This window comes from Magnolia sinica, chromosome 11 (assembly GCF_029962835.1).
Source record: "Magnolia sinica isolate HGM2019 chromosome 11, MsV1, whole genome shotgun sequence".
NCBI lineage: Eukaryota > Viridiplantae > Streptophyta > Magnoliopsida > Magnoliales > Magnoliaceae > Magnolia > Magnolia sinica.
In genome coordinates, this window is record NC_080583.1 from 49,179,285 (window position 1) to 49,201,207 (window position 21,923).

General features: G+C 42.8%; 1 non-coding gene across 1 annotated transcript; it reads left to right on the top strand.

Annotated features, from left to right (window-relative positions):
* The first annotated feature begins 216 nt into the window (after positions 1-216).
* LOC131219706 (small nucleolar RNA R71) lies at positions 217-323 on the top strand. Its single transcript, XR_009158352.1, has one exon. It is a non-coding gene; the product is annotated as a small nucleolar RNA R71 (small nucleolar RNA).
* Positions 324-21,923: the final 21,600 nt, after the last annotated feature.

Below are 21,923 nucleotides of genomic sequence, written 5' to 3' on the forward strand. Positions count from 1 at the left end.
ATCTCATATATATTACCTTTCTTCTATGGTTGGGAATTTCTTTCACCTCTATTTGAATAGTCCCATTGTTGGGAGTTTTCACATAAGGTTTCAAAGAAATTCCAAGCTTCGACATCACTTTTGGTCATGAATGACCCTCCACTGGTGGCATCAACTATGCAACGGTTTGGGGGTGTCAGGCTGTCATAGAAGTATTGAACCTGTTGCCACTTCTCAAAACCATGGTGTGAACATTTAAGAAGCAAGTCCTTCCATCTTTCCCAACATTCATGAAAGTGCTCACTTTTTTTTTGTGCGAAATTAGTAATTTCTCTACGGAGAGCATTAGTTTTGTGAGCAGGGAAGAACTTGTTTAAGAACTTCTTAAATAGTTGGTCCCATGTATTGATAGATCCAACTTCTAGAGAATTCAACCATGCTTTCGCCTTATCCTTAAAAGAAAAAGGAAAAAGGCGCAAACAGATCGAATCATTTGAAAAGTTTTGGAACCTAAAGGTAGAGAAAATGTCTAAGAATTCATTCACATGATGATTCAGATCCTCCTTATCTAAACCATAGAAGGAGGGCAACAATTGTATGACCCCAGGTTTAAGTTCAAAGTGTGCTGCTATGGTGGCTGGCAACACTATGCATGAAGGTGAATTAAATTGGATAGGACCTAAATAATCTCTAAGAGCTTTAATTCTATTCTTGTCCTCCATTTCAAATAAAATATTTCTCAATCTTTTACGAAATGTTCTTTCTATTTCAGGATCAAAAGGTGCTAGTTCTATGTTCAGAGATCTACGTCCTAGCATAAATTGAATTACTGCAATGTAGGAAAGAAAGCTAAACTAAGATGCAACTTAAGAGAAATAAAACTAGAGCTAAAAATCATGAATTCCTAAAAGCAAGATGAAACTATGTAAACAGGAATTGGAAGAAAGAACCCGGAAAAGGAGATGATTGATTTTCAAAGAATTGGGAGCTCCTCCTTCACTTTGAAGACAATTTTTTTCTTTTTCAGCTTCCTTCCTCAATCCTGTAGAAAATAAAGACAAAAATAAATTAAGTTTCCTAAAATTTATGAAATGATGCGAGAAAAATCCTAGGGCTATGAATTATGATAAGAGAGAATCCTAAATCCAATTGGACCGAAACAGTCCCCAGCAACGGCACCAAAAACTTGATGTTTTATTTAAACCAACCTGATTTAAATTGATTTTAAACTGCAAGTATACGAATCAGGTATAGACACGGTACATATTACGAGATCATTCTCATGAGGACTGGTTGTCACAATTCGAATTTTATAATTCTTCTTAACTAATCCACCAAATAGTTTAGCTAGTTATTAAGTAAAATAATAAAAATCAATGAAAATTAACTGAGAACAAGAAGGAAAATTCACTCAAGGAGAACACTAGGACTTTTGAATCCACCCCTAATTATCCTAACCCTTGTTTTACTTGTTGATTCACACTAATTCAGAATGACGTAAATTCAATAAATAAAGCACAATCTGTGTCCTTGTTCAGGCACACAGGATGTATAATTCCCTTGAAGCACAAATGATTTTTCCCTTAACATCAGTTGTCCCTAATGTATGCACATCAATTGTCATGTATATATAGACATTAAAAATCAACCAAACCACTTAAATCCACATTCACTATATAATATCTTAATTATAAATCACAGAAGATAAAATTGGAAAAAAATCTCAAGGATCACATCTTTCCATCCATGTTCAGGCATGAATAGATGTAAATTCCTATTTCTTTCTCTGTAGGAAAACCTGTTCATGATCAGACACAAGCACACCTAGAATAAGATTCCAAACAACATTTACTTCTAGACTTTGGGTAAGCTCATAGATTGGAGAGGTATGGAGTTTTCATTTAATTACAATAGAGAAAGAAATAAATCATTCAATTCTGGATGAAATTAACAATCAACAAGAGTCATTCAAATTAGGGGCTTCATCTCAGCCCTAGCTAAAAAATTAAAAACTCATGGAAAGTAACATAGATTTAAATGGAAAGAAGAAAAATATAATTGATGAGGAGAACAACCCTTTGATTTCTTTGCAATCTCTCTCTGTCTCGTTCTGTGCTTCACGTCTAGCCCTCAGATTAAATCTCCCAGCTACTTTCTCTTTGCTCTACTCCACATCCACCAAAACTTTCGTTCACTCTCCCTTGTCTTTCTTCTCTTTTATAGAGGTAGGAAGGTTGGTCTGTGGAGAGGCAGTGAAAGAAATCACATGCGCAGTGGAGTCGGTTTAAGTTTTACGCAGCTCTCCTTACACAGCCAAGAAGATGAGCAGAACACGACCCACTTCCCTCGCTTCTTTCCGAAAAATCAATGTCCCTTTGGGCATTTTTGGACAAGGTACACGATGGACGGTTTAGATTATCCATATGATCGAAGACAGTGGGCCAAAACCGCCCGGATTTCCCGGACGGTCTCGGACGTGCGTAACAGGGTGTGCGCTGGTGCTTGGTGGGGCCCATAATCAGCGTCTGTTTGGAAATCTACTCCGTCCATTAACTTCATGACGAAATTTATGGTGGAGATAGATGGTTTTGGAGTGCTTTTGATATGGCCTAACCGCTAGATCTTACGGCCGTCTAACCTGCTTTTGAACAGTTGGTAACCAATCCTCGCTTGTCTTTTGAAATTCTTTCACCTAGGTCTTGGTGATACGAGCCATAGAATTCTAATGGATAGTCCAGATCAGATATTTTCGGCAAGGTGGTGGGCCACAAGAATCACCCGCAACCCTCTGTTCGTAGAAGCAAAACACGGCAGTTGCCATTTCTGAATAGGATCGGTCAAACGCAATTTGACTGCGTTATTGGTTCGGTGCAATGCGAGTGGACGTGCACTGTGTGCACGCCAATCACATAAGGTGAGTCCTAGATTGATGTTTTTATAAATCTACTCCGTTCATCGTCTCCTACATCTATTTTAAGGTGTTGAGACCAAAATTAAAGCATATCCTGATATCATGCAGACCCTAAATCAGGATTTAAGGGGTTGATCTGTCTGTTAAGCCACTTCCACAGGGATCCAATGGCTCAATTTTGATGTTTATGGTTAATTTATGGTCCTTAGCCCATATATGATGTTTCGAACCGAACGGATGGTGAGAACCCTGTGATGCATTCTAGCTGATTTTCGGGCTCCTTGAGCTTCAGTTTCTCAGTTTTATCGAATCTCTGGTATGTAAATCCATTGACCTTGGTCCCCTGGAATCCGTCCCTTGCCTTTGGTGTCATCAGAGCATTAAATCCATACTTTTAGCATCCTATTTCAGTCCAAGCTCATAAATACATCCTGCATCACAAACACGATTAAATTGGGCATTAAACAGTATCATGTTCGTGAAAGTAGGTAATAACTGGGGTCTAATATGCAATATTCAACCCTCAACACTTGTAATCTGCCTTATGCAGTTAACTCATGCAAGCTAGAATTGACACTTCTCATGACTCCATTGGAATCTACACAGTTATTTTGAGATGTCGATCCTACTTTCAGAATTGCTAGAAGTGGTGGATTCAGGACCTCATGTTTGGCCTGCGCTGCAAGCATTTTATAGGCCTGATTGTGGTCCTTATCTTCTATATTTTCACTTAAGTACATCGCCTACTCATTTTGTTAAAAATTTCAATTAATAAATGTACACCTGTCACATTGGGTGTGCCAAAATGGGGTTGTTCCTCAAATTCAATCACACGGAAAATGTGCGAGGGTTATGGGAGTGCCAAAACCAATTGGATCTAATTCAAATCATGACCACCAACCCCTAGCATTGAGATAGAGCAAGGCTCGATCCTAACTCGACCGTTTGTCTATTCGATCAACTATCCTGCACTCATTACTCAATCGATTAGCAGATGTTAGGGCCCTTCCTCCAAAATGAGCTATTTTTATCTTGGAAAATCAAAGGAATTACGAAAGTGCAACAGTTGTATGATTGGTAAAGAAAAAAGAGATGGATGAGATTTGGAGAAAAATGTGAATAGATTACTTTAGTTGGCTGAGAGCAGTAATGTGCTTCTAAGAGAAGCTTGCTGATGAGGGAAGTAGAGGCAATGTTTGGGATTGCAAGCTATTGTCTTCCTTCATATCTGACACACAGGGACAAATGGAAAGGAATTACAACTATTGGTTACAAACTATGTCGTTTCAACGAATGCGTGAGGACAGAATAAAATCTAATTTTATGTTAAAGCTTGTTGGTATTGAGTAGGAAGAAGAAAACTAAACCTAGATACACAATATTACTTTAGTTTTTGTTTGCTATTGGATTATGGTGATGAACGAGAGATCCCCTCAGATTTTCTTCTCATAATTATAGACTCCAAAGAAAAAGATGAAATAATGGTCCAACCACATGGCTTTCTCGTGTGCAACCAACAGGGAAAAGAGTAGTTACACTTTATTTGCCACAATCTCAACCATGAGTGTACAGCCAGAAGCTAATGTGGCTGAAACAACCATTCTTGTTTATCTAAAAGAGCTACAACACCAAAAGCATATAGGGATGTGTTGATCCTTGACCTCTTGTTGTCTACTTTTAAAATATTCTTTAGTGTCACATAACAACATCAACATTATTCATCTAATCCATACGAATTTAGTATGAATAAATCTTAACATAACTAATCCTAAAAGCTGCTCTATACTAAGAAAAATGTCAAAAGTACCCATTCAAGGATCCATTAATACCTAGGCCTTGTTAACATGGTAAATATTGTTTATATAGGCTCGTAAGGGGGCATTTGGCGCATGGTATTAGATGGGATTAGGTGAGATGGAATTGCATTTGCTCCCGTGCCAATTCTACTCAATGTTTGGGAAGAATGGAAAAGCTTAAAATTAGATTAGATGGAATTGCATTTGGTCCCTTGCCAATTCCACTCAATGTAAGCAAGTTGTGTAGGTCCCACCATGATGTGTGGGCTACATCAACACCGTCCAGGCAATTTTCGAGATCATTTTAGAGCATGGGCCAAAAAATTAGGTAGACCTAATGTTAGGCTCGTGACCTAGTACCATTCTATTCCTTAGGATTTCGTGGTCCTTTCCGTCGAAGTTCGATGACCCGTGACCTGTAAATAGCATTGCGAGTGACCTTGAGTTGTGTCTTGTCAACCCAGGTCAACTTAACCCGAGACCTATGCCGTTGCGATCACGCCATCGCTGCGGTTCCGACGCCGCGTCTCATGTACCAATGCGACGCTTAGATTGTGAGATGTGGCCTGTGCTCTATTTCAGCCGTGAACCGCACGTTGCAGGACCCATCTATCCCATATATCACTTTTCCCTAGAGAATCCCATCATTAGGATAATGTCACCGTAGGGGTGGCATCACCCTAACCTAGCATGTAACGCCCTGAAATTTGGGGGTCGAGTATAACTCAGCTCCCGAGTTTCAAAACATCACTTATGCAACATATTAAATGATGGATGTATGTTGCCTGTATGAGTGCATAAAACATAGAATAGATTAAGCCAAACTGCAAACATAATTCAGGGATAAGTGAAAGACGCAAGCGGAAGACTTAAAGAAATATATGTGTACATGTGCAAGTCCCTGAAATATGTATACATGTCAGGTCATAATTACAAGTGTTGTTTTCAAAATACATGTATCAAAATGACATCATTTATTACAATTACAAAGAAAACCCAGAATCCTCGCATATCAGGACATGACTCACATGAACCCGCCTGAGAATTGCATAAAAGAAAACGCGTCCTCATCATCCTCATACTCCTGCTCTGTCTCAGGGGTCGCGTCATCATCTGCATCTAAGACAGAGTCTGGTTGGTGTTGAAACACTATCCCAGAATGTGGGAGTGAGTGATCAACTCAGTGGAACTATACAGTAAAAGTTAACATGATATCAAATCAATCAAGCAGTAATGATAAGGGAATACAATCAACACGTCCTAAGTACTCTTGTTAATGCAAGGATGTATGGAAAAAGGATGCATGCTCTCGCCTGCACTCCCTCAGCGTCTTCATCTTACGGTACGCATGACAACCTCCCGCAGCGCCAACAACTCCAAAGCACATGCAATGCGGTGCATGAACATGATTACCAACTTGTTATTAGTCCTTTTCATACAGCAGGATTGGGAAGCTAAGGTACCTTCTCATATCAATTTTCAAACGGTGATCCATTATAGGGTCGTCAGTCCTAGACAATCTCATACGATCATATGGTTTTAGGTCGCTACAAAGGGCTCGTCACCAATCAATGTGCGCCTATCATACCTTAGTTACTACCCTAAGGCTCGTCGCCTTAATGCAATAGCAAGGTATGCTCGAGGTCACTACAAAGGGCTCGTCACCAATCAATGTAGGCCGACAGCATGAATATAGTGTCCTATACCACCATAATCGGCTTACGAGTCTGGTGTGCTCACTGGTCACTACGAGGAGGCTCGTCACCCCAGCGTAGGCCGACAGCTCGACCACGATGTCCCATACCACCATGCTCGGCTCATGAGTCTTAGCGGATCAAGGTACAATGGTTAACGGGATTGCATTGGTAAGTTTGGTACCCTAGATTCAAACAGTAGCGTCCATACATAGTGAACATACATCGGGACAATCAGGTTACTTGACGAACTCGACTAGCACGAGCACATGTTGAATTGAATGACATAGAGTGCACAAACACTCCGTGTGGCCAAACCACTGCCGACAACCCTTATACGACTCGGGTTCGTCAAACACGTCCTACGTGGCAAAATCAACCTCGGCCACGAACTCAAGGATTGTTACCGATTTCCAGGGCTATTTCATAGTCCCAAACACATTCAATTATAACAGATATTCATAATAACAAATTAGAACAGTAATGGAACAACAATTCTAATCATACAATATGGAAGCATTTGATGAATATCAACTTAGCATGAATTACACATAAGTAGTGCTTGAAGTTAAACAACAAAGAATGTAAATTGCATGTAGGAAATAATACACATCAATAGGGTAGTGAAGAATCGCTTCTCAACACCCATAATAGGTTAATATATTACACACTTAACCATTCTGACATTTCTACAAACACTTAGACTACATAGTCCAACATACATGACGTATGTTGGTGATAACACACATTTGGACAATTCCTTTCACCAAGGAGTTGACACACATGCAACTAGCACAAGTACATGACAATTAATCTTGGCAAACACATGTTCATATTTTATACGTATACGATACTTCCTACATATACATAGAATACACAAATCTCAATATAACCATATATAACAGAAACACAATATAAACATCGCAGTTGGCATGTGAAATTTCATCCACAACAATAATAAACCATTACCCAACATTGAAAGCCTTGAAAACCATAACTTATACGAATATAGTCCGCACCTTAACCCAGAAAAACACAATAGATCCGATTCAGACGATAAGTCTTCGTCAACGGCGACTAGATAACCTAAGGCATGAATAGAAAAGAGCTACATCAACACTTAGACAAGTCTAAGCTCTAACACAGGCTAGGGTTTGATTAACTTACCCAAGAAGGAACTTAGAATCACCGGAATAACAATTCAAAAGTGACAGTTTAGGGATACAGAGTAACAAGAAAGAATCTCAAGATGATTCACCAACTTCTCTCTCACTTTCTCTCTCTTTTTTCCTCTCTCTTTCTTAGCTAGGGTTAGAAAATTTGTATGGAATAGAGAGTGAGGGTTTTAAGGTTTTTATATAGGCCTAACATCGATGAAAATAGCCCCATGGCCAAGGTATACTTAAGTTATAACCAAAACAAGTCTCTATTGGTCCAACGAAGCACTTCTGGTGGTCCTTTTTTCCACGTGCGGTCGGACTTAAGCTCACTGACCATGGATCTAGGTCAGGCTGAGTTTTCGTACCAATCAGATTTACAGATCAGCCGTGGCGGACTACTCTCAATTCAACGGTCACCGAAACTCGATCAGGTCCACCGGCACTATGACATGCCAGGGCCATCTTCCCTGATCCGAGGGTGAAATTGAGTCAGAATCAAATGGTCAGAAAGCTTAGAATCGACGCGCAAGCGACACGACTAAGATTTCATAAATTATATTTAATTTCTCAGCTTTCTCACACTCTTTACTCCGGACTCAAGCAAATCGACCCAGGACATCATCTGGACTTGATTTTTGAGGTGATGGTCAAGCCCAATAAGATGACCAAAATTGTCTAAGATCGACACTATTGGACTTTCGACGCGCGGTCCAGGTCCAATACAAAGCTTCCAAGTACTCCCGAGAGCAACTGGATTTAGCGTTGAATCTTAGATTTCAAGGTAACATAGCGTTAACGATTCTATAGGTTTTGAGTCCTGCAGATCAAATTTAAGGTGATTGATGCTAATTTCACAAGCAATCGAATTTAGCACTAATTAACCCACATCAAACTTCTAAAGAAATTAAGGTAGTACTCAGGTCTTTGCACGAAATTTTTTGGGTCATTACATAGCACCTACCCAAGCATGCTTGCTAACATGCCTAGCCGTTATGAGAGCATGCCACTCTCTTCCCAACAAGTAATGATTGCCCCTAAGCTACCTAGCCCTCTCTCTCTTATCTCTCTTCTTCTCTCTTTCCTTCCTCACTTCTCCCATTGCTAGAGCTTGGACATCCCAAGCCACCCTCCAAGTTTAGCCACTCCAAACTCTATTTCCCCCAAATCCAACCCTTTAGATCCCATCTCAACCATAGAAACCTCTCTCTTGGAGCTCTAGGACCTTAAGGTGGAAGGAGTTGAAGATTTGAGGTGGGTGCCATGTTAGGAGTGGTTCTTGCAATTTCTTTCTTGGATCTTTTGATTTCCTTGCTTAGGGTCATGTAGGACCCACCAATCAATGGTTGAGATCCTACTTGACCCCTTGGGTATGGCCAATAGCCCACCCTTGGTGCATGCTTAGCTATGATAGGGTCATTCTCCATGGACCCCATCATGATGTTTTGTTTAGATTCATGGTCTTGATGGGTCACCTAGACCCTAATTTCATGGTGGGGATGGTATCCCCACCTCAGATTTTTTTTTTTTTTGTAGGGCCATGCAATGCATGGGACCTATGTATTGATCATGATGTATGGTTTTGATTTGATTGGAGGGGCTCATAGTGGCGGAGTCCCCTCCCATGGCCGGTCTTCTTCTCATCTTCTCTCTTTCTCTCTCTCCCTTCCTCTTTTATGTTTTCCTGATATGTGTGGCCCACCTAATGTGCTCAGCACATCCAGACCGTCCAACAAGGTGGTACGGTCCAGCTGTCCAAAAATCGGGACGCGGGCCAGCCCACCTTGTTGTCTTATGGTGCATGCGAGGTTAGATTCATCTACAAGCTTGGTCTAGGTGTGTATGGCCCAACCAGGTGGCCCTATCTTGATCCATGATGAGGATTTTCTCCCTGTCCACCAACTTATGGGTTGGAATGTCCAGCAACATATTGTTGTCCAGATTTTTCTGGGCCCATGTTGCAGATTATTTGTATGGAGTTTAGCTTTGTATGCAACTTGATTTTCTTTTTAATGTGGGGTGGTTTCCTGATGTGTGGACCCCACCCTGATGTATGTTGAACCTCCCATCAGTCAACCCTTAATGGATGCCCTGGGATGGGCCTAAGGTGGGCTGGACAGTCCAAATTTCTGGACCGTCCGACAGCATTGTTGAATGGAAAACATAAATGTCAGCCTAATTTTTGGGATGGTGGGCCACTCATGTGGACCCCACCTTGTAGTACAATTAAGGGTACATGCCATATGCTCATTTTTCCCTGATTTAGCCAGCCATGGGCCCACTCCAGGGGAAGAATCCAGCAGGACTAGCAGCATTCTTTTTTAACACCTTACTATCCAGAATTTGTAATTGTTGTTGCAGGTGTTTATGGATCCCCAACTCACCTCCATTGTAGTCCACCTTGCTGAGACCCACCTTGGCTATTTGTGGGCCATCCAGGTTGTCCATTAGGACACCTCAGCTGGGCCAGCATCCCACCTGCTGGACATCCTAGCTGGGCCAGCGTCCAGCAGGGAGGGGTTGACCGTCCACCCCTCTTGTGGCCCACTTTGATGATGTGTTGTACCCAGCCATTCCCCCATTTTTGTGTGGCTCACTTGGACATGCCCACCCCTGGTGGGACGTCCAATGTTGGGGCCCACCATGTGCTTGATATGGGTTAGCCGACCAAGCCCTATGGACACCCAGATTGATTGGGGTGTTGCTGAACTTGTAGTCCAGCAGCAGGCCCACCTTGTTTTTATGAGTTCTATTCATGCTTCCATCTGGTGGGGCCCACTGTGATATTTATGGAACACCATGAATTAATTGTTTTTCCCAGATAATGTATTTGCTGGACCCCAGCAAGCCCAGGAAGTTGGGTGGGATGGATGTCCAACAAAGGCCCAAAAAATTCTGCATCTAGTTAATTATTTTGAAGTAGTGAGGCCCACCAGATTGGAGGTATTTTGAGTACTCTCCATGCTTGTATTTCTATGTGATTGTGGGCCCCCGTTTATGCCTTGTGTGGCCCACCAACCATCTAATATAGGAAGAACTTGTTGTCCAGATTTTTAAACGTCCAGGTAGGCCCAGATGGGCTATACATCTAGCCTTAGTGCTTTCCCATTTGCTAGTGCTACCCATCCATTATGCTAGGCCTTATGGGCTGATTGTAAGCCCAATATGATGTATGTGATTGAATCTTTGTTGCCCATCCAACCTGCCCAGTTTTGGGCTGATTTATAAAGCCCACGTTGGTGGATGTTGGATATACCTTAGCTATTTAATTGGGGCACATGGGTTGCCCATGAAGCCCAACATAATGCATGAATGGGATGTTCTCTTTTGCCATGATGTTTTTAGGCCATGAGCTGCCCCTCATATACCCCATCTTGAACTATTTAGGTCTTGGGCCGTTTCTTGAGGCCCAACATGATGTGTGGAATATTGTGAATACTGCTCATTTATTTTCTAAGTAGTCTTTGGGCCATGAGCCCCACGGTAAGTTAGATTTCTTGATGGGCCGCTCTCTAGGGAGCAATGGTGGTTAAATGTCCACATTATAAGCCTCCCTAAGGCCCATTGTTAGGCCCATTCTCACTTTCCGTAGTGAGCAAACCTAAACCGTTGGGCCCCCATTATTGTTGGTGTGTCCATCATGCCTTGTAGATTTGTCTAAGGTCATAGAGCCCACCTTGTGCATATCGAACCCATTGGGAAGCCCAGTTTGCTACGTGTCGGAACGGGCGAGGAAGCCCACTCCTTGTTTCTAGGCTCATCTTTGTCATGAGGAAAGTACATCATTACCGTACATATAAGAATTTGTGGTATCAGATTTGGTATATCCATTGTTGAGGACTGATCTTGATATTATATATGTTAGTGTACTTGAGTTAATAGGACATACTAAGTATAGGCTATCATAACATCATGTCATGCCCATGCGCATCATTCGTATGCTTGTTATGAGAGTGACTGATCATAACATATGCCATTAGGCGGATTATTTATAGGACTCCCTGATAAACGTAGTTACCCCACATGAGCGCTCGGTACGCGCAGGATTAATGTATGATTGGATAGTATGATTCATGCACCTTGCATTGTATGATTTGATTAATGTATGCCCTAGCAATATCAGGACGACGGCCTTTACAGGTGTATCGTGGATGACAGGATTGAATACCAAAAATTCTTGATTCCAGCACTGGAGCGCCATAAATGTCCCTGGGTGAAAGTCTATAAAACTTTACGGTACCAAAATGATGCTCCAACGTCGAGATCGAGTGGATGTATGAGCGTACGAGTGCTGAATACTATTAGGCCACGTCTCCCACTATGTCATGGTCGGTTGGAAGGAGTGTGGCCTTATCCACATGAGGATAGGGGGCAATACTAGGCTGAGTTTAACCAACTTGTAAATGGGTCCGCTACCGACGTGCCGGGTAAATATTGGCCGACTATTGGCCAGGCAGGTAATGAGGTCTCTTCCACTTGTATGGTTGTGCGTCCAAATGGGGCGGCGACTTGGTGTATAGTGTACTAGACTTCAGTGATTTTTCAGAGATGAGTTGTATTGATATGTGGACTCAGATGAGGATTAGTATGCTTGAGTTGCATCTTGCATATATCATTTGGCCATGTAGGCCCCGCATTTCTTAGCCTTGGCATGGCTGATAATATTCATGGACTAACCAGCATGATTCCACATTACTCTGATATTATATTCTTAGTATATATACCTTGCGCACACACTTACACCACTCTCTAAACTTTCTATAAGCTTATGCACGATTATTGCATGTTGGTGACGCTAGGACACCGCAACAACATTGAGATTGGAGCATGTAGCTGTCTTCTAGAGCTTTTGATATTGATATTGTATTTCTCTTATGCATTGTACTTAAAGTTTTTTTTTTTATCATTGTAGATTTTGTGATGGTGTTTGATGTTTGTGTCTGGGTTATACTATGGTTATGCTTCTTATAAAAAAAATTCATAGTGAAAATCCTCCTTGTAGAATCACATGATCGGAACCTGGCATATGGGTGTCGAGAGTTAAGAATGAGATATTACGGAGGATGTCGACGCCGGATTCAGCGATCAGGAATTTTGTAAGCTTGGTTTTTGATTCTAGAGCGTGACACCAAAAGCTCAAGTCGACCCCACCACAGAAAGCAGCGGGGATTGAATACCTACCGTTGAAAACATCTTTGGGGCCACATAAGTTTTGGATCTACCTATTGTTTAGGCCTATGCCTTAAAATGAGGTTACAAAACATATGAACAGTTTGGATATAACACATATCCGTTATTTTCAATAGTTTCAAATGATGGCCGGTATATCTATTCAATGTACCACCACCGTATTACAAAAATAGCATAAATTAAGCTTATAGGAACAATCCCGGTTATATGTAATAATTACATTTTTTTTGTTTTTTTTTTTTTTTTTTTTAATCCCATCCCACCTAATCCTTCTCAGGAACATGCGCCAAACACCCCTAAGCGTGAATAAACCTAATAATAATTTTGGTGTCACAGGTTTAACAGCCAGAACATGATCTGTACAGCAGCCGTATTCTACTTCAATTTTGTTCCTTGGTTGATTTTTTTGCCTTTACCTAATCACCCCAGACGGAACAGATAAATGACTGGTTGCGGTAGGCTGGCGTTTTACCCGCTGCCAATAAGAAGAATAAAAGTTTTCTTTCCAGAGGATTCCAGGCCGCCTATCAATCTCGACCGTCGCTCACATGATGAATAATTTTTCTATGATCCCCGATTATTTGTTTATCCTAGCCTTTATACCATAACCATTGTCTCTGTTGCGGTGGAGCTAGCCTAATTTTACTTTTTAAACTCTCTGCGATATTTAGTAGCTGGATGGTCAGGGTGGTTCCATCATTTTCACGTCTGAGATCTAAGCAAAGACATGCCGTGCCATTGTACACCCCGTTTAAAGAACGGTGGCTAAGTATAATCATACTTTTATCCCGTAAAATATCTTGCACACGTAATTTAAGAAATCGGACTTGGGTTTCTTGTCGCTGGAGATTTCTTCGGAGCCGATGACGTGTTACTGGGGTACACCTTAGTGGCTGTTACACTTATCGTGTGAAGCTCAACTTGATGAATTTTTGTATATCCATTATGTCTACCCGTTTTTCCATATTATTTTAAGACTTCATCCCAAAAATTAAGAAGATCCAAATCTCAGGTGGACCACACTATTAGAAAATGTTGTGGATGACCATTCAAAGGTTTTCGTGGGCCATAGAAGTTTTGTATCAAGCTGATATTTATATTTTTCCTTAATCCAGGTCTGGTTAACCTTACCCATACGTTGGATGAAAAAGAAACATTACGTTGGACATTAACGTGGTCCCTAGGAAGATTTTAATGGTGGGTGTTCAGTTGCCACTGTTCCTCTGTTACGGTACACCCGTGATATGTTCACCCGAATATTCAACACATTATTAGGTGGGCCCCACGGTTAGGGTAAGGCATCACCCGTTCCCAGATTTCTTGGTGTCTGACGACTTATTCCCATAGGAATTGATATGATGTGGACAGCTGATCTATGAGAGCCGTCGGATGGGATGGGTCATTTTCTGTATGTATTATTGATGGAGAAAATTGATGGAGAAAAGACAAGAAGTCGGACTAGCCGGATACAAATAAATTGGAAAAAATGAGAGTGACTTTGGTTTTATCATTTTTAAAAGCGGGATGAGGTGTGAAGTAGATAGCCACATAGATGGGAGAAGATGTGGGAAGATGTCATTCACTTCATCATAAGCCCCGTTATCATACCCTCGTAAAGGAAGGTATCTTAGATTTTTTTTTTAAAAAAAAAAAATTGACCATATTGACCTGGAAGTTTGGACAAATAACCTAGAAAGTTACAACATTCCATATATCCTAAGAGTGGCCTTCTGATATGCTTCTGAAAATTACTATGACCAAATTGTCTTGATCCTTGCTTCAGTAGTTGTACAGTTTTTTACGGAATAAGAAGTTACCATCGTATTTAATGCCAAGAAAGTGATGTTTCCAAAACCCTTTTTTTGCGCGTAGACAAGGACCAAACTTATGGGGCCCACATTGATGTATGTATATGATCTATGCCGCCCATCATTTTTGTCGTTTCATTTTAGAACTAGGGCCCAAATATCAGCCTGATCCAGACCTCATGTGGGTCATATAATAGAAAATAATAGTGACAATAGAACCCACTGTTGAAATTTTCCAAGCCAGGACTTTTTGGGCCCACGCCGCCCATCCTTTTTTGTCGTGTCATTTTAGGGCCCAAATATTAGCCTGATCTAGAGGTCGTGTGGCTGGTACTTGGTAGTCCGTAAGCCATTGAGCACGGTTGGGATGTCCAATAAACAGTACAGTGGAAACATGTTTATATGAGATCCATTCCATCCATCTGATAAGAAATCATATTTTCACCATGTATCATAAATTTCATTTAAATATTATAGTCATTTGTATCACATCATAAGGAAAAGTGTCATATCCATAACCCACATAACATGAGAACCATGACCCATTTAACATGACAATTATGACCCATATATAATGACAACTACGACCCATGAAAACGACAACCCATTGCAACCACGACTCATATCACATGAGAACCACGACCCCATATTACATGACAACTACGATCCATGGGATTTCCCATTGATGACCAGGGGCGCACCATTTCTGTCATTGAGCTACAGAATTGTCTTCCACGACCATAATTACATTATAATATAAATAACAGTTCTCTTCAACAACACCCGGCGAGCTGAAAATTTCTGTTGAGAATGTCTTGTTTTAGCTTGACCAAAAACTCTGTTGAGAAGGTCAGGCTTAAATAAGACATTCTAAACAGAGTTTTTCAGCTCATGGGATGCCCGTTAAAGAGAATTGTTATTCAAGATTGTATTGTTATATGGGTCGTGGTTGTTACGTTATATAGGTCGTGGTTGTCATGGGTCGTAGTTATCATGTTATATGGGTTGTGGTAAACATGCAACAATCGTGACTCATATAACATGACAACCACGACCCATATAACATGACAACTATGACTGTAACGACCTTGGAATTTTCTGTGCTAATCCTTCCTTAAGTAGTTGTTTTGGGGTAATTAGCGCTTTACTCGATTGCTTGTGAAATTCGCATCGATCACTTTAAATTGTATCTGCATGGCTCTAATCGTGTAGATTAGTGAGCGCTACGTTACTCTGAAATCTGGGATCCATCGCTAAATCCAGTTGTTCTGGGAAATTTTTGGAGGATCTGGATCGGACCTGGACCGCGTGTCGAAAGTCCGATGGCGATGATCTTAGGCTGTTGCGGTCACCGAGTTGGGCTTGATCTTCACCTCGAAAATCAAGTCGATCTGATGTTCTGGGTCGATTTGATTGGGTTCGGAGTGAAGAGTGTGAGAACGGTTGGAATTTATTGAGCTTTTAATGAAATCTGAGTCGCGTCGCTTGCGCGACGATTTTAAGCATTCTGACCGTTGGATTCTGACCCAATTTCACCCTCTGATCAGGATAGTTGGCCCAGGCATATCCTAGTGCTTGTGGACCTGATCGAGTTTCCGTGACCGTTGAATTGAGTGTGGTCCGCCACGGCTGATCTGAAGAGCCGGTCGGTATGAAAACTCATCTTGACCTGGATCCATGGTCAATGAGCTTAAGTCCGACCGTTCGTGGTTATAGGCCCACCAGAAGTGCTTCGTTGGATCGAGAAAGGCGTGCTTTGGTTATAACCTAAGTATACCTTGTCCCTAGGGTTATTTTCATCAAGAAAAGGCCTATTTATAGTCCTTAAACCCTAGCTCTCATTTCCATACGAATTTTCTCTAACCCTAGCTTGGAAAGAGAGTGGAAAAGAGAGAGAAAGTGAGAGAGATAAGTTGGTGAATCATCTTGATTTCTTCCTTGTTCTTCTTCATCTTCGAACCTTCACTTTGAATCATTCTTCTGACGATTCTGAGTTCCTTTGGGGTAAGCTAACCTAACCCTAATCTGTGTTAGAGCTTAAATTAGACTTGGTGTTGTTGTATCTCATTTTTATCCTTATTTCAGGGTATTCTAGTGCCGTTGACGAAGACAACTCGTCTAAATCAGTTCGGCGGTTCTTTCTTCGCTTAAGGTGCGGACTTTAGGTGTATAGGTTATGGTTTTCAAGGCTTTCAATCCCAGTTAGTGATTTATTCTTGTTATGGATGAGATTTCACATGTCAAATGTTATGTTTACATTGCTTTCCTGATATGCATGTGCTATATTGAGATTTGTGTATTCTAAGTGTATTTATAAAGTACCGTATACGTATAAAATACGCACTTGTGTTTGCCATGATTATTTGTCATGTATGTATGCTAGATGCATGTATGACAACTCCTTGGTAAAAGGAATTGTCTAAGTGCATGTATTCCAACATACGCTATGTATGTTGTTCCTTGTATGCTAAGTGTTTGTAGAAATGCATGAATGATCTAAGTGTAACTGATTACACTAATTGTGGGCGTTGAGAAGTGATTCTCAATACTCCTATTGATGCGCATGATTTCCTTTATGCAGTTACATTCCAAGTTATTTAAATTCAAGCATCTCCTATGCTTACATTTATGTTAAGTTGATATTCTTCGGATGTGCATGTACCATGATTTGAGTTGTTGATCCATTACTGTTTTACTTTCCATATGAGTATCTGTAGTAGTGTAAGATGTTTGGGACTATGCCTTAGTCCAGGAAATCGGTAATTGACCCTATATTCGTGGTTGAGATTGCTTTCGCCACGTAGGACGTATTAGACGAACCCGAGTCGTATTAGAGTTGTCGGCAGTGGTTTGGCCACGCGGAGTGTTTGCGCACTCTATGTCGTTCAATTCAACGTGCGCTCGTGCTAGTCGAGTTCGTCAAGTAACCCGATTGTCCGATGTATGTTCACCATGTATGGACGCTACTGCTTGAATCTAGGGTACCGAACTTACCAGTGAAATCCTAATAACCATGGTACCTTGATCCGCTAAGACTCATGAGCCGGACATGGTGGTATGGGACACCGTGGTCGAGCTGTCGGCCTACGCTGGGGTGACGAGCCTCCTCGTAGTGACCAGTGAGCAACTAAACTCGTGAGCCGATTATGGTGGTATGGGACACTATATTCGTGCTGTCGGCCTACATTGATTGGTGACGAGCCCTTTGTAGTGACCTCGAGCATACCCGGATACCGCAAGGAGGTGACGAGCCAAACTGTGGTAGTAAGGGCATGAAAGGCGTGCATTGATTGGTGACGAGCCCTTTGCTACGACCTCAAACATATGATCGTATGAGATGTCTAGGATTGAGGACCCTAGTATGGATCACTGTTTGAATGGTGATATGAGGAAGATATCTTAGCTTCCCAATCCTGCTGTGTGAAATGAACTAATAACAACTTGGTAATCATATCCATGCACTGCATTTGCATGTGCTTTGTAGATGTGGCGCACTTTGAGGCGATGTCATGCGTAACGTAAGATGAAGGCGCTGAGGGTGTACATGTGAGGGCACGCATCATACCGCATTCATACTTGCATTAACAAGAGTACTTAGGATTTATTTAATTGTCATGCTTTATTATTACTGTTTGATTGAACTAATAACATGTTAACCAATGCCGGTATTGTTCCACCGATTTGATCACTCACTCCCACGTTTCGGGCGGTGTTACACACCCACCGGACGTCTTAGGCCCTGATGTTGCAGATGTGGATGCGACGTCTGAGGCAGAGCGGGAGCTGGATGACGACGAGGCTGCCTTCTCCTATATGCAGTTTTCAGACGGGTTCTAGCGAGCCTCGGTCTGTTGCGCGGGATCTATGGGATTATATTTTGGGAACTGAAATAATGTAATTCGATACTTATAATTTTGTTAAATAACAGTTTTACACGATCTGGTTGTATATGTAATTCAGGGATTTACACTTGTACACAGTTTACTATAAGTTTTCCGCTTGCTTTATTCACTTGTCTCTGAATCATATCTGTGTTTTGGCTTAATCTATTCCATGTTTTATGTACTAATACAGTCAACATACATTCATCATTAAATATGTTGCATAAGTGATGTTTTGGAACTCGGGAGCTGAGTTATGCTCGACCCCCGAATTTCAGGGCGTTACAAGTTGGTATCAGAGCATGATCTGGATTAAACCGGACCTGGGTTATGGTCACACATTGCACGTTGTCGCCACTTTAGTGTATTTGGGTGTGGGTCTATCATCGCTTTGTGTTTGTGCTCCGTAGTTTCTATCGGCAAAAGTTTCTTGGAAACCTTTGCCGAGATCGAGTCTGTACTCCTACCTGATCACACACAGCGACCCGAAACCTTTCCTAGACCCTCTATTAATGAGTGTAGATGGTCTATCTTCCCTTTTTTTCATCTTTAAACCTTCCAGAAATCGCTATTTGAATCAAATTTCTGTCAGAATGACCCGATAGGCTTCAAACTACGCAAGGGGCCATTTGGGGCATTTCCAGTGGGGCCCAGGGGGGAACCACTCATTTTGGACCAAGGGGGACTAGAAGGGCCTCGCCAAATCGGCGAAGCATCGCCGATATGTCCAGAGACCGGCGATGCCATCGCCGGTTCGGCGAGGGATCGCCGGTCGCCGGGCCGGGCCGACGCGGGCCGATCGTCCCTAGGCTTAATGTGGCCCACCCCTCCATGGTTTTCATTTTAAAACCCTTCCTTTTACCTACTTCCTTCACAAAACCCACTCCCAAGCTCTCCTTTTCTCCAAAAACCTCTCCAAACTCTCTCAAATCTCTCCCAAATCTTCATCTTCTTCCCATTTTCGTGCAAACCCATCACCCCATCTTCAAATCTTCCCTCCCATTGCTAATTTCTCCTTCTTTCCTTCTCATTTGAGCCCTTGCTTTCCCTATTTGGCTACTAGTTGTGTGGAAGCTTCACCATCTTCCTATTTCTCTCTTTCTCTCATTTCTCATGGCCCTCTTTGAGATTGTGACGGCCATCTTTTTCATTTCTTCCCTTCTTTCCTTGATGGGGAAGAAGAGAGCGCCTGTAGATGAAGCTGGGCCGAACCGCCCAACCCGTGCACGGAGGCCGAGAGGTGCCGCCGCTAGCACATCCGCCACGCGCGAGTTCCAGACGAAGCGGGACCTCGATCCTCGAGCTCCTGTTAGTAGGACCTTGTTGGCGGAATTGTCGCATGGAGTCTATGAAGGGCGTAGAGTCCTTTTTGAGGCTCATGTTGATCCGCGGCTCTTTGGTGAGTTCTTCTTGTTGGAGCGCCTAGAAGGGGCTGGTTGGGGTCCCTTGTTCGAAGGCGAGTATCGCGCGAATGCTAGCACTGTTCGGGCCTTCTATGCCAACATTCTGGAGCCTTCGCTGGATCCTCTGCAGTTCAAGATTCCCTGTGGTAGCGGTCGAGTTGGTATTGTCAATGTTGCTTTGATATCCCGACTCTTGAAGGTGCCACTTGGGGAAGTGCATGCCAGCAAGAAGAATGTGGACAGTGTGCGCGAGAAGGATCGTCGCACCCGATTCTTGTGTGGTCGTCTGGTTGAATGGCAGCCGAATAGGAGTCTTCTGGCTTCTTTCATGACGGACGACTTCCGTTTGCTTCACCACATCTTTACGTTCAATGTATACCCAAGGTGGAGCAACCGCAGCGAGTGTACGCGCCTGATGGTAGATTTCCTATATCAGGTGGGGCAGAATGCAAAGTTGTGTGTGCCGACGTACGTCCTGTGTCAGATTATTCTCATCGCTCGTTCGAGTAGAAGGACCGAGTCTCTTCCCTTTGGCCGCCTCATTTGCAAGATCACACATGAGTTTGGCTATAGGCTTGGAGCTGAGAAGCCGGTCCCTGTTCGCCATATCAATTTGAGGACTCTCAAGCTGATGGAGGTTGGTTCTGGTCGGCTTGCCTCAGAGGGTGAGGCGGAGTCTCAGAGTGGTGATGATGAGAGTTATGCTGAAGGCGGTGCGGAGTCTGGGGAAGAAGCAGAGCAAGACGAGGAAGAGGTAGAGGCACAGGATTCGAGTGATAGCTCTCCTCTTGTGGTGCCAGAGCTGGGCGCAGAACAGATTGCCAGAGATGCCCATCTTACACGGCTTGAAGAAGGGCAAGCTGCTTTACGCCAGGAGATGGTGGATCTTCAAGGCTTTGTTAAGCATAAGCTTAGGAAGATGTCTCGGACTTTGAAGTCTATCCTGTGTTGCTTGCAAGATAAGGGTGCTCCGCCTCCATCTCCTGATTCTGACGAGTAGCATCGTCGTGGCCGTCTTTTGCTTTGTTTGTGTTTTCTTTCTGTGTGTAGCCGCTGTTGGCTTGTAGTTGGAGTTGTTGTAGTTGTTGTAGCTGTTAGTGGTTGTAGTTGTTGTGGTTGTTGAAGTATTAGATGTTGTTGTTTTTATGCTTTCCTAGTCGTGATTCATGTATTGCTGCACTACTTGTATTGCGACGATTTTGGTTAATGGAATGCATGTTGTTTGTTTTTGGAGTTGTGCTGTGCTGTGTTGTTGTGTGGATGGATTATGTGACTTAGAATCTGACAGGTTGCATCCTTTGATTTAATGTAGGGATGCCTCCTAAGTGTTCGAAGACTTCGGCCCGTCTCTCTCTGATTGAGTCGCTTGCTGGGGTTCCTCCCTTGAGCGATAGCCGGTCAGATCCACAGACGGGCTCATGCCGGTGTTGGGCAGACACCTATGGCTCCTCCAGACACACCCTCGGTTCCCGAGCCGAGCCATGCACCTTCTTCTCCTCCACTGTTGATAGGTTTGAGCAGATGATGTTGTTGATGCAGCAGCCGCAGTTTCAGCACAGTAGTAGCAGGAGCAGCAGCAGGAGTTCCTCTCCTCCATGGCCGGCATCTTTGCTCAGTCGATGAGGGGCGACTCCAACTGTTTCACCTATGCCTCCATCCGGGAGTGCCAGTGCCAGTGTTAGTGCAACGGCACATTCGAGCGATTTCAGTGCTTGCGACCTCCTACTTTTGCGGGTTCTCATAGACCCGAGGAGGACGAGTATTGGATCGACCGCATCTCTAAGATGTTGAGACCGCTGCACTGCTCTAAGGTCTAGCAGGTTGAGCTTGCCACCTTCATGTTTGAGAAGGAGGCCAGTCTGTGGTGGGACAGTGTTCTTCGCACTGTCGAGGAAGGCTTTAAGTGGTCGTGGCAGGCGTTTGAGGCATGCTTCCATGAGAAGTATTTCTCGGTCACGTACCGACATGAGAAGGAGAGTGAGTTCCTTCACCTCCGCCAGGGAGGGTTGTCGGTGACAGAGTATGAGAACCGGTTTACTGAGTTAGGGCGGTATGTTCCTTTGATCCTGGGTGATCAGCCGATGAGGATGCGACGTTTCTCTGA